This window comes from Heptranchias perlo, chromosome 16 (genome assembly GCF_035084215.1).
Source record: "Heptranchias perlo isolate sHepPer1 chromosome 16, sHepPer1.hap1, whole genome shotgun sequence".
Classification (NCBI taxonomy): domain Eukaryota; kingdom Metazoa; phylum Chordata; class Chondrichthyes; order Hexanchiformes; family Hexanchidae; genus Heptranchias; species Heptranchias perlo.
This window is the reverse complement of record NC_090340.1, coordinates 59,323,813-59,337,434: the sequence shown is the minus strand read 5'-3', so window position 1 is coordinate 59,337,434 and position 13,622 is coordinate 59,323,813.

The window sequence follows — 13,622 nt, the reverse complement described above, 5'->3', positions numbered from 1 at the left end:
CATTTGAAGCTCATCTCACCTTCATCTTTGGCCTTCAACAGAAGCACAGCGTTTGGCCTTTTTTTTTTGCAGCCTCTCAGTTCCGGGACATTCCTTAAGCAGGAATAGTCCCACCTCACCAGTGTGGGTGTTGCATTTCTTCTCCTGGCTCTCTGCTACTTTCTCGGCTCAGTGGCCTTACTCCCAGCTCTCCAATATCCCAGCTCTGTGCCTGGCTGCCTCTCTCTCTCTCTCAGCTTTCCAACGTCTCACTTCTGTGCCTGTCTGCCTTTCTATCAGCTGTCCAGTATCTCAGTCTGGTACAGGGTTTTGATATAGTCTGGAGTCTAATGCTGTAGATAGATAGATAGAGAGACAGATAGAGAAACAGACAAATAAAGAGATAGACAAATGGATTAATAGACAAGCAGATAGATTGTTAAACAGAATGGCAGATAGACAGATAGATAGAGAGGGAGAGAGAGAGAGAGACATGGAGGCATTGGGGGGACAGATAGATAGATAGATAGCCTCATACTAATGGGACTATTTAATAGGTCTATTTCTCGCATGGCCACAAATCCTGCACAATTGTTGTTTCCCACAGTTCTTTTTATGAAAGAATAACTGCAAAATTATTTGGGCTGCATTGTATTCGCCATAAAGTATTTAAAAGAGTTACAGTATAGGTCACAAAATGGAGCTAAACTTGTTTTTTAAATGGAGAATTCACGGGAAAATTCACGCTTGAGTATTTTGCAGCAGCAATTTCATCAGCAAATATATAAATGAGGGTTTTATTTTTGTTGAAATAAAAAAACTATATGCTGGTGTGGTTGTGTGAGAAATGTTTGCTGGGATTCCTTTGCAAACTGGCAGACTTGTTAGTGTCAGATCAGGTCAACAAACTTGATTTTATTGAACTCCTGTAACTTTTCAAAGAAATAACTACAATTTTGGGCCAGATTTTGCAGTCAAAATAACAGTGAGGCTAGTGGTGCTCGCTGTTATTTATGCATAAATGGTACAGCAACTTCAGGCGAGGGGCTGATGCGCGGTTAAATGTGAATATCCAAAAGTTGCCGTCCGAGTTGCGCCGCTCTGCCATTAGCTTCACGAAAACAGCATCTCGCTGTCTGCCTCACCGTCGAAATGCATTGAACGACGGAAGCTGCTGCATTTGCGCGGTAGAGACAAACTAAACTCGCCACAGAAAGTTAAGTCTTGTCCATTTCAGTCTAAGTACCCTTTTAACAAGTGTTAATTACTGGCAATCAACCTCTCTGGCACTGAAAATTAACTATTACAAGTGTGGAGTCTCGTTCCTTCAGGTTTTTGAATTTTTCAGGGAGATTTTAAAAATGTCAAAAAAAGTTCTTACTTTTCCTTTCTGTCTCTTTTTTTTTTCTCTCTCTCCTAATCCAATCTTTATTTCCCTCGCTTATTTCTCTTTCTGTACCTGATTTAAGGAGTCTTACAATACCAGGTTATAGTCCAACATAAAACTGTTGGACTATAACCTGGTGTTGTAAGACTCCTTACATTTGTCCACCCCAGTCCATCACCGGCATCTCCACATCATGTACCTGATTTGACATTGAATTCACCCCCTTTAATTCATCCTCCTTCTCAGTCCTTCCGCTGTCTATTTCCCAATCCTTCAATCTGATTGGTTAAGGAGGTACCCTGTTGGTTACCCTGTTCATTCAGGTCCTGTTTCCCTCGCTGCCCCGTTATCAGCTCGCACTGTCAGCAAGTTGGTGGGCAAAGGTCTTTTGAGCTGAAGGGTGCAGGGGGCAAGTCTAACTAACGGCAGATGCCATTGGATGCCCTGCTACAGCAAAATCTGGCCCGTTTGTTGTTTTATAATCGCGCCTCCCCAAAAAGCAGCAATTGTACGATAAGCAAGGTGGCCATCTTGGATTATATTCACTTGTCCGCCACTTTGCAAGGAAGCGAGACTCTGGCAGAAGAATAACTACCAGGCAAGCTTGGCATCATCTAATGGCTACTTCTTGATTTATCTCATGTTCTCTTTTACTCCTAACGGTCTCAGTGGTCTGTCAGCCTCGGGCCTTCAACTTGCTTAGTCAGTAATAATAATTAAAAAAATAAAGTAGGAGGCATCACTGACCAGTAGAGGGTGCTCGTCTTAGCTGCTCAGTGAAGGTGCTTATCAGCGGGGGCTACAAACGCCCTTAACTAGACATGTTTCACATTGCATTGGCATTAAAGACGCGCAATCACGCCCAGTGGATTTGCAGAGAACATTCTGAACCACACGGATTCAAATCCCACACCTTTAATTAGCGCATCACGTCCCTCGAAAAACTGCTGCACCCCCTTTAAAGGAGACGTCTTGAAAATATGCAAAGTTAGTGTCTATTGCGAGTAATGAGCCTCGGAAGGGCTGACATTCTCAGGCCCTAGACCCCCCCGCTTACCCATTCACCTGTTTAAAAGCGCACACATAATCCAAAAGGAAAAGAGAATTAGACACTTTGGTACATGTTGCTTCATAAACAGGAACAATTGTAAAATGCATTTAATCATCGTACTATGCGACTGGTTTACTTATGTACCTTTATATAGATAAATGGATATATATATATAGACATACTTGTACATAAAGCATAAAATAATTGAAAGCATTTTTGTTGCAACCTTGCTCTTGCTCACAATTTGTACGTCATTTACATGCAAGACCTGGAAGCTGAGATAAGGTTATGACAGCGCACTTTGATATTGTGGATTCGGGGGTAGTTACCCATGAGTACTGACATCTCGTTATAAAACACAAGGAATCCTGCAAGGCAAACAATCTCAGAAAATGTTTTGTGTTTCTTCTGATGGGGGCTGTTTCATTATGAATTTATCTTTTATTACAATCGAGGAGAAATCTTTATCTTGCGTATTTTACTGTTGAAATAGCTGAATCGTCTTATGTGATGAAATCACAATTGTACGATGGTTAATTTTTCTTTTCTTTCGGTCAGTTACCTTGTGATATCACTATAACTTGTTAATGGGCTATGAAAGAATCAAAGGCCATTTTATATGTCTCTCTCTCTCTCTGTCTTTCTCTCCCAAATTTGATTTTCTTTCTGTCTCTGGGCTGTGTGGAATTTCTTCCAAGATGTTGGCAATAATTGACTTCAATCTTCTTCACCTTTATGTCTGATCTCAATGAAGCTGCTGCATTAAGGTGGCTATTTAATAATCTGCCTACATTCAATTAGTGTTCCATTGCACTGCATTGCTGTGGGAGATTTGTTAAAGGACCATCTGAACCATGGGGTTTCATTCAGGCCACAGCATGAAACGAAAGAAGACCAAGAGCAACAAGTCATAAAAAAATCATTGAAGAATTTTCCCACCACAATGGAGACAAGGATAAGAGGAAATGCAATTGATTCTGCAGTTTTCAATGCCCCAAAAATCTTTCTCTTCTTTTCCTTTCTCTCTCTCTATCTCTCCCTCATGTGTTACAGCCATTCTTTCTTCTCCAAAATTGGGTGTTGATCATTATGCGTAGACTAAACTTCATTATGGCTTCAGGTTGCTACTGGTGCGATCGTTTGATTTGTGGGGCCTTGTAGGGCAGAACTGATGCTGGCCTACTCTGCACTCATTTACCAATACTCTTTGCAGTTTTGCTGAGAATCTTGAGCTCATCTAAAACTCCTTCCATGGCCTCGCCCCTGCCTATCTCTGTAACCATCTCCAGCACTACCACCCTCAAAGAACTTTACGCTCCTCCAACTCTGGCCTCTTAAGCATCCCCCACTTCCTTCACACCACCATTGGTGGCCGTGCCTTCAGCCGTCCAGGCCCTAAGCTTAGGAATTCCCTCCCTAAACCTCTCCGCCTCTCCAGTTCTCTCTTCTCTTTTATGGCTCTGCTTAAAACTTACCTCTTTGACCAACAGTTTGGTCACCTAATGTCTCCTTCTTTGGCTCGGTGTCAATTTTTGTCTGATTACGCTCCTGTGAAGCGCCTTGGGACGTTTTACTACATTAAAGGGGCTATATAAATGCAAGTTGTTGTTGTGGACGTATTCCATGTCTGTCAGTATTCTAACTGACAAACTACAAACACCTTCTTTCAATCTATATTTCCAAGCCCCTGCAGCCAACCTCTGCAGCGAGTTTTAGTGGAATTTCTGTGTCAGACTTCAGTCACACACACCGTGCTCATTCAATCCTGCATCGGGTAATCGGTTCTCAGTCCACATATGCTATGTTTCTTTCATTGCAGGTCTGCACAGTGTTCCAAAAAATTATAGTTGAAGGACTGGAAAATAAACTAGCAGCATCACCAAATGTAAAAGGGGCGTTGTCTTGTTTAAGACATGTTTGGCAAAACCTTTTATCTGTTTGGAAGAACACTTCAACACAGTAGCACACATCATTTTAATGCAGCCCATGCTCATGGTGTCATCAGTCAAGATGATGTACATCTGTTCTGGCCCTCTCCCTCCACACGGATAAAAGCTTTGCCTAATTTTCTCTTAGAAACATAGAAAATAGGAGCAAGAGTAGGCCATTCGGCCCTTCGGGCCTGCTCCGCCATTCAAAATGATCATGGCTGATCGTCTACCCTGTTCCCTCTTTTTCCCCATATACCTTGATCCCTTTGGCATTAAGAAATATATCTATCTCCTTCTTGAATACATCTAATGACTTGGCCTCCACTGCCTTCTGTGGTAGACAATTCCACAGGTTCACCACCCTCTGAGTGAAGAAATTTCTCCTCATCTCGGTTCTAAATGGCATACTCCGTATCCTGAGACTGTGACACCTGGTTCTGGACTCCTCAGCCATCGGGAACATCCTCCCTGCATCTAGTCTGTCCAGTCCTGTTAGAATTTTATATGTTTTGATGAGATCACCTCTCATTCTTCTAAACTCTAGTGAATATAGGCTTAGTCGACCCAATCTCTCCTCATACGTCAGTCTTGCCAACCCAGGAATCAGTCTGGTAAACTTTTGTTGCACACCCTCCATGGCAAGGACATCCTTCTTCAGATAAGGAGACCAAAACTGCACACAGTATTCCAGATGTGGTCTCACCAAGGCCCGGTATAACTGCAATAAGACATCCCTGCTCCTGTACTCAAATCCTCTTGCAATGAACGCCAAAATACCATTCGCCTTCCTAACTGTTGCTGCACCTGAATGCTTGCTCTCAGTGACTGGTGTACAAGGACACCCAATACTGCATCTGCCATGCTCTTGCCCACTCACCCAACTTATCTAAATCACATTGGAGCCTCTTTGCATCCTCCTCACAGCTCACATTCCACCCCAGCTTTGTGTCGTCTGCAAACTTGGAAATGTTACATTTAGTTCCGTCACCAAATCATTGATATATATTGTGAATAGCTGGGGCCCAACCACTGATCCCTGCGGTACCCCACTAGTTACTGCCTGCCACCCAGAAAAAGACCCGTTTATTCCTACTCTCTGTTTCCTGTCTGTCAACCAATTCTCAATCCATGCCAGTATATTCCCCCGAATCCCATGTGCTTTAATTTTGCACACTAACCTCTTGTATGGGACCTTATCAAAAGCCTTCTGAAAATCTAAATACACCACATCCACTGGTTCTCCCCTATCTATTCTACTAGTTACATCCTCAAAAAACTCCAGTAGATTTGTTAAGCATGATTTCCCTTTCATAAACCCATGCTGACTTTGTCCAATCCCGTTAATGCCCTCCAAGTGTTCTGTTATCACATCTTTTATAATAGACTCTAGCATTTTACCCACGACTGATGTTATCCTAACTGGTCCGTAATTCCCTGTTTTTTCTCTCCCTCCTTTTTTAAATAGTGGGGTTACATTTGCCACCCTCCAATCGGTAGGAACTGTTCCAGAGTCTATAGAATTTAGGAAGATGATCACCAATGCATCCACTATTTCCAGGGCCACTTCCTTTAGTACTCTGGGATGTAGATTATCAGGCCCTGGGGATTGGTCAGCCTTTAGCCCCATTAATTTCCCTAGCACTTTTTTGTACTAATACTGGTTTCCTTCAGTTCCTCCCTCTCACTAGACCCTTGGTTCCCTAACATTTCTGGCAGGTTATTTGTATCCTCCTTTGTGAAGAAAGAACCAAAGTATGTGTTTAATTGTTCTGCCATTTCTTTGTTCCCCAATATAATTTCCCCCATTTCTGACTGTAAGGGACCTACATTTGTCTTCACTAATCTTGGGAGTGAATTTCCACAATGTTTTTTTGGCGCAATTTGAGTGCAGGTTCGAGGCAAGTATCTTTTTCTTTAAGCGGCCAAATGGGGCGGGAGCCGGTTTTCTGCCCCAAAAGCAAACCCCCCCTGCAAATTCTTTCACGTATTTGGACCGTTCTGGTGATCCAGCCGCTGAGGAACATCATTTACATAAATTATAATGAGGGCTAGTGGGCCTGTAGCTCCAAGTTTCCTGCTTTTGCAGGTGAGTATGTTTTGCTCAGAGTAAGTTGGACTGAGGATTAGAAGGCGATGCTTTTGAAGGATCAGCTGAAGAGTTCCTCAGCCTGAGGAGTGTGAAGAGTTTCACCAGCGATTATGTTGCCATTCTGACTACAAACACCTGGACTTGTTTCTCAATGCTTCTGATAGCTTGAGACCACCTGGACATTTTCACACCCCCTCCCCTACCCAACAATGAGGGCTTCTCAAGAGCAAATATGGCATTCCCAATGGGCACACCGTCGTATGCCCACACCGCAGAGGAGGAGGAGGAGGAGTAGCACAGGGTGGAGCACTCCCTCAGTACTGCACTGAAATGTCAGCCTAGATTTGGTTCTCAAGTCTCAGGAGTGGAGCTTGAGCTCAGAGGTGAGAGTGCTACCAATTGAGCCACGGCGTACATGAAATTTGTGGGTGAAAAATATATAGCAGACACATTGATACAGGTAACATGTGTACACAATGAACGAGTACACATTGGTAAAAGTGGTAAGGATGTTCCCAAGGATGGGTGAAACTAGAACTAGGGGGCACAATCTTAGAATAAGGGGCTGCTCTTTCAAAACTGAGATGAGGAGAAACCTCTTCACTCAGAGGGTAGTAGGTCTGTGGAATTTGCTGCCCCAGGAAGCTGTGGAAGCTACATCATTAAATAAATTTAAAACAGAAATAGACAGTTTCCTAGAAGTAAGGGGAATTAGGGGTTACGGGGAGCGGGCAGGAAATTGGACATGCATTTAGATTTGAGGTTAGGATCAGATCAGCCATGACCTTATTGAATGGAGGAGCAGGCTCGAGGGGCCGATTGGCCTACTCCTGCTCCTATTTCTTATGTTCTTATGTAAAGGAAAGTCTTGCATACGGTTACTGACCAGTTCACTGAAAGTACTGAGTCAATATGAGGCTGTTCTTAACAAGACTAATCATGTACTGGATGGCTTCCCTAGAGTATTGGAAGGAGCTCAAAGGCCTGAATTAACTTTTTTCTTCATAGAGTGTGTTCGTATATTCTTATGAAGTTAATTTTTAATCAAAATCTGCTTGACGTAAGTCCCATGGTAAAAGTTGCACTTTACTCAGCCTATAAAGGAAATAATCCACAAGAATGCAAACCTGATAGGTTTTCTGGTAAAAGATTTTGAGGATTTTGCAATTGATATCTAGTATTCGCATGCCAGTTATATTGTGGGTTAGATGCAGGGTAGAGTCCCCTCTATGCTGTCTCAACAATGGGTCTTATTCCGAATCTTGTAATATTTCCATTCTTCCAGCAGGTCACAATTCAATGCCAAATTATCTTATCACTTGCACTATATCTATATCCAACAAGAATTGGTTTGTGACTGCACAAATGTATTTCACTTAGATTGAATACAGCAGACATAGTGATAACTTCCATTCCATTAATATGGCTGCAATTCAAACCTCGGTCCCAGAAGCAGTATTCCAACCCAATGCACTGGCAATGCTCAGTGCGGTTTCAATTGAAACCTCGGAACTTGCAATCCTCCCCTTATTAAGAAGCTGCATCATCTCACATTTTGTTTAGTGTTTATGCAACTGCTATCACCAGAGGCCCACTTGACCTTGGAAGTGAAAATAATTCCAGAAGCAAAGAACAGAAGCAATCACTGATGTAATGTAGGCAAACGCAACAGCCAATTTGAACACAGCAAGGTCCCACAAACAGCAAATGGCCAGATAATCTGTTTTTGATGGTGTTGATTGGCCAGGACACTGAGAGGGTTCCTTGATCTTCTTTAAATCATGACATGGACTTCGATTTAACTTCTCCATTGCAAGACAGCACTTTTGACAATGCAGCGCTTTCTCAGTAGAGGTATCAGCTTAGATGTTGTGCTCAAGACCGTAGTGATCTTTGAACCCACAACCTTTTGTGTTAAAGGCAAGAATGGTATCAAATGAGCCAAGCTGAGAGACAAGAAAGGTTCCATTGGAGAATGTGATTGGGACAAGAAGTGAAATAAAGATCTCCCATCAGAAAACCAACTCTTCGTTGCATCCTAAGTCAATGATGTCAGGAAGCACTTCTTCAGGTAAAGGGTAGTAGAAATCTGGAACTCTCGCCCCCAAAAAGCTGTTGAGGTTGGGGTCAATTGAAAATTTCAAAACTGAGGTTGATAGGTTTTTGTTAGGCAAGGGTAGTAAGGGATTTAAGATACAGATCAGCCATGATCTATTATTATTTGAATTGCAGAACAAGTTCGAGGGGCTGAATGGCCTACTCCTATTTCTAATGTGCATAAGAGAGATGTGCGAAAAATCTCCCCAGACATCAGAGTTGTATTCAAAAACATGGATGAACCTGCGCTTCATAGAGAATTGAGAGATGTTGAGGAGGAAAGTATTGATTTAAAAGGAAAATATGGTTTTTGGCACCATCACCACCCAGGAGGGAGATGTGGGAGATCCATTTGAGACCAGAAGCAATGGACTTCTTTACTTCTGAACAAGCTCGGAAATCACACTTAAAACGGTAAAGGACTATCGTGTACAACATAATGTAACAAAGGGAAATACGGTATGGTTGAAAAGTTCAACAATTTAGGTCATTTTCAAACAGATATTCCGAGCTTCATGAGAAATTGAAGTCGGGGTTTGCAAAATGGAGCCAGTTAAAGGAATCATATCTGAAATAACGGTGATCAGAATTCAGAACCCTGGCTGGTTTATTCTCCTTCCTTAGCCCGGCAGTGCTGAGGCCAATTGCAGTGGCCGAGATCAGCCCGCACAGCAAAGACCAGTGACCTGCTTACTCTGATTTCTTCACGTAACTCCATTAGTTATGACATCTGTGTAAGGGACTCCGAGGGAAGGACACAATTCCCTCGCCCCGACAGTTTGCATTTCAGACTCTTCTCTCTAAGGTTTTACAGGTGTCGCAATCCTTTGGGCAAGAGACTTCAAAGATCTTTTGCTTTCTCTCCTTTTCCCACCAGCAGTAGATGGTTCCACGGGCACCAGTTACCTCCCAACCAAGTGTCTGTTCTTCAGATACGAGGCATGACCATGTGTCAAAAGGCTATTTGATACTGGGGCACCAAGTCAAGACCAATCCTGCCTTCACCCATATGCACTGTCCAGCAGCGGTGTCTGGAACCCAGAATGACTTTTTCTCACCCTAGAACCTGGAGTATTTAATGTGGTTGACTCTTAACTGTCCTTTGAAGAAGCCTGACAAGCCACTCAGATGTATCATACTGCTTGCAGCGGTTCGAGAAGGCAGCTCACCACCACCTTCTCAGGGCTACTAAGGATGGGCAATAAATATCAGCCTTGCCAACGACACCGACATCCTGAGAATTTCTTTTTAAATTGCGCCCCTAACTCTGGTGAGCTTGGGGACAGTGTCTGGGATCTTTCTGGTCTGTGTGGTTCAGCTACTCAATGAGCTATCGAGGGAACGTCTACCAGTCCCATGCTCATCAGTAGAGTCCCTGCAGCTCAGAGCAGTAAGCTTACAGCTGAGTCCATTCTGTCTTCACCTAGCAGCCACATATTTTTCCAGGAATTACTTTTAAAAGAGGGGGTTTAACACCCAAGAACGGGTGGGTTGGGGACGGGTGGGAGGTTATAAATAGTTGTTTTTTGGGTTGCGACTGACTTTGCATTCCCAGCGGGGAGCCTGTACTTATTCCAGCCTACGTTAAACACGGACATGGAGCGGGGCATGCGGTCGGGACTCAAAAAACAACTATTTCCGACTCCCACCTGAATCCATCCCACCTGTTCTTGGGGGGTTAAAATAACCCCGACGCTATTGTTGTGTCGGCAAACACAGCAGCCAATTGCACACACACCAAAGGGCCCATAATAGCAAACGACCTGTTAATCTGTTTTTGGTAATGTTGGTTGAGGGAAGAATGTTCTCCAGGACACTGCGAGAGCTCCTTATTCTTTGAACTTGAGATTTATACTCAGATCAGCTTGTGAAAAATGGAGTTGTGAAATGTTTTGTGGAACTTTGACCTTTCCCCAGTGTTGAACTGGTGTTTATGTGCTCGAATTGGAATTTTTCAGAGTAACTGTGGGTTAGCAATTACTGTGAGTGATGTTACAAATGCTTAACATACTTGTATCAAATTCCTTTCTCTGCTATTTTTATGTAGGGACTATTCCATTTATTTTAAACGAGTTGAAATCATGGAGAGAAAATTTTGTGTTAAACCTCCATATGATAACATTGCTAAAAGTCATTTCTAGCCTTCAAATTTTTGTAGCATTGCTAACCGTTTACCAATCAGGAATGCTTGGAGTACTGTGCACAGTTCTGGTCTCCATATTATAGAAAGGATATAGAGGCATTGGAGAGGGTTCAAAAAAGATTCACAAGGATGATATCAGAACTGAGATGATATACTTATCAGGAAAGGCTGAACAGGCTGGGGCTCTTTTCTCTAGAAAAAAGAAGGCTGAGGGCTGACCTAACAGAGGTATTTAAGATAATGAAAGGGATTGATAGGGCAGACATAGAGAAAATGTTCCCACTTGTGGGGGAGTCCAAAACTAGAGGTCATAAATATAAAATATTCACTAATAAATCCAATAGGGAATTCAGGAGAAATTTCTTTACCCAGAGAATGGTGAGAATGTGGGAAATGGCACAGATGCATTTAAGGGGAAGCTAGATAAGTATATGAGGGAGAAAGGAATAGAAGGGCATGCTGATAGGGTTAGATGAAGTAGGGAGGGAGGAGGCTCGTGTGGAGCATAAACGCCAGCATAGACCAGTTGGGCCGAATGGCCTGTTTCTGTGCTGTAGTTTCAATGTAACTCGATGGAATGCCATTACCTTAACTCAGATGAAAGTCCCAGTGAATTAAGGGACAATTAGGCCATCCACTTACAATCATAGGCTGTCTTATTTCTATGGGGACACTCTGTCAATTACAACCTTCAAGGAAACCCATTTTTTTGGTAATATTGTGAAGCTATTGAGCCAATTTTCTTTTGTTGGAAGGGCATAGAGTTTGTTATAATAATTGTTTCTCGTTGTATTTATTTTACCAAGAATCGAAATGTTTCCTAAAAATGTGATGACAACATTTGGAGGCACTCACTTCCATTCTGAGATATCTTTCTACTGATGAATGGCCTCTTATAGAGTCATAGAATCATACAGGATAGAAGGAGGCCTATCGTATCTGTGCCGGCTCTTTTAAAGAGCTATCCAATCAGTCCCACTCCCCTGCTCTTTCCCCATTGACCTGCAAATTTTTCCTTTTCAAGTTATGATTGCATCTGCTTCCACCACCCTTTCAGGCAGTGCATTCCGGATATTAACAACTCACTGCATAAACAAAATTTCCTCATTTCCCCCCTAGATTTATTGCCAATAGCTTAAATCTGTGTCCTCTGGTCACTGACCGTCTTGCCACTGGAAACAGTTTCTCTTGAGTGAGATAGGTTACTGGCATCTATAGAACCATAACTCAAAAAGAATCAGTGCATTACATAGAATTACAGAAATTTACAGCACAGAAACAGGCCATTCGGCCCAACTGCTCTATTCCGGTGTTTATGCTCCACACGAGCCTCCTCCCACCTTACTTCATCTCACCCTATCAACATACCAAAAAGAATCAGTACATTCAGGAGAGCAGGGTGGATCACCCTCCTCGCACGATCGCCAATCTGGGAAGTTATAAGAGCAGCAAGATTTGTGGTGTGGTTTGTAGTCCTAATTCACTGCTCACTTGATTAGTTGTCTTTAGCTGACGCTCCAGAGCTAATGCCTCAAGGTTCTAGTACATGGAACAAAGTCTAAAAAAACCTTTTCAACATCAAGCTAAGTAACTCAAGTGCCATTGTTAAAGAATGCACTCGAAGGCTGTTGTGGAGTTTACAATTTATATTGGAAGTGACATTTTTCAAACCTTGTCATTATTTGAACACTAGGATGTCTCAATGTGAAAAAAAATGTTGTAAGGGAAACAGACTTGAAGCAGACATTATAAAGACAGCACTTATAATGCTGGTCCACTGTGTATATAATATCACAAGAACAAGTACTTAACCCAACGTTGATTGTACATGAAGCTTCCTCATGGGTCCCAGTTACTTGATTCCTGCTTCAATATTCATTTCAATTGCTGATTGTGTAAGGCAGGATATATTGCTAATCGACAAAGCTGAAGTGAAACTGTGCTCCAAAATAAGCGAGTGAGTCACCGTTAAGTCATGTTTTATTAGGCACCTTGCAACATAGGTGCTTTGAATGACAAAACGGAAAGTGAAGACTGCTGAAGAGGTGAGTGATATATTCAGGCCGAACCTGCAGCTTTATCTCTCACTTTTAAAGGACAAGTCTTGATGCATTTGTAACTTTCCAAACTGGTGACCACGGTGTTCCTCCCTCCTCTCCTGGAGGCTCAGGGGTCTCAATTTAACATAATTGCGCCCGTTTTCAAGCGCTTAAAACGGGCGCCAGGATAGCCAATTTAGCAGGGCAGTGGTCCACGCCCGATCTGCCTGGGAGGTCGAGCCGCTGCAAACTAAGCCAAGGCTTTTTTTTTTAGGTGGCCATGGCGGCTGCCATCATTGAAATGAGGCTCCTGCGCTCATTTCAGTCCCAGGCTCCTAAATTTGTTCGCCCGAGTTGGAGCTCAAAAAAAGGCCCAAAAAGGCTCCTCCTGGCTCCACAAAACAACTGCGCTGCCGGCCTCCTCTGCCCTCCTACTCCTCCTAAAACCGTTTCCCCTCCCTTCCCCAGTCTTACCCCGGACCTAGGCGGAGTGAAATTCGTCAGGCACTGACGGTCAAGCTGAGTCGCGGAGCCTGATTGGCACTCACAAGTCACCTGATTTATTCTCACGGAGCAAGAGGACTATTTTACTTCGGTCTCTGTTCTGTTCTGGGGTGCTGTCGCTGCACACTGCCAGAACCCCCCACCCCCCGACCCCCCCAACATTTGGGGTGCGCTTACCAACCGAACCATTGGGGGCGCTGAAAGCTTCCTCTTGACTAAAATAACAGAATTTCGCACTGTTTAATGGAGTGAACCTTTGGCTTAGTGGCAGTATCCCTCCTTGGAGTCAGAAGGTGCAGTGTTCGATCCCTGCTCTAGACAGTCCCAGTGAATGGAGACCGGAGCTCCAGCTCTGAATTCTGGGTTGACGCCTAGCGGGTATACTGGAGTCCAATGGTCCCC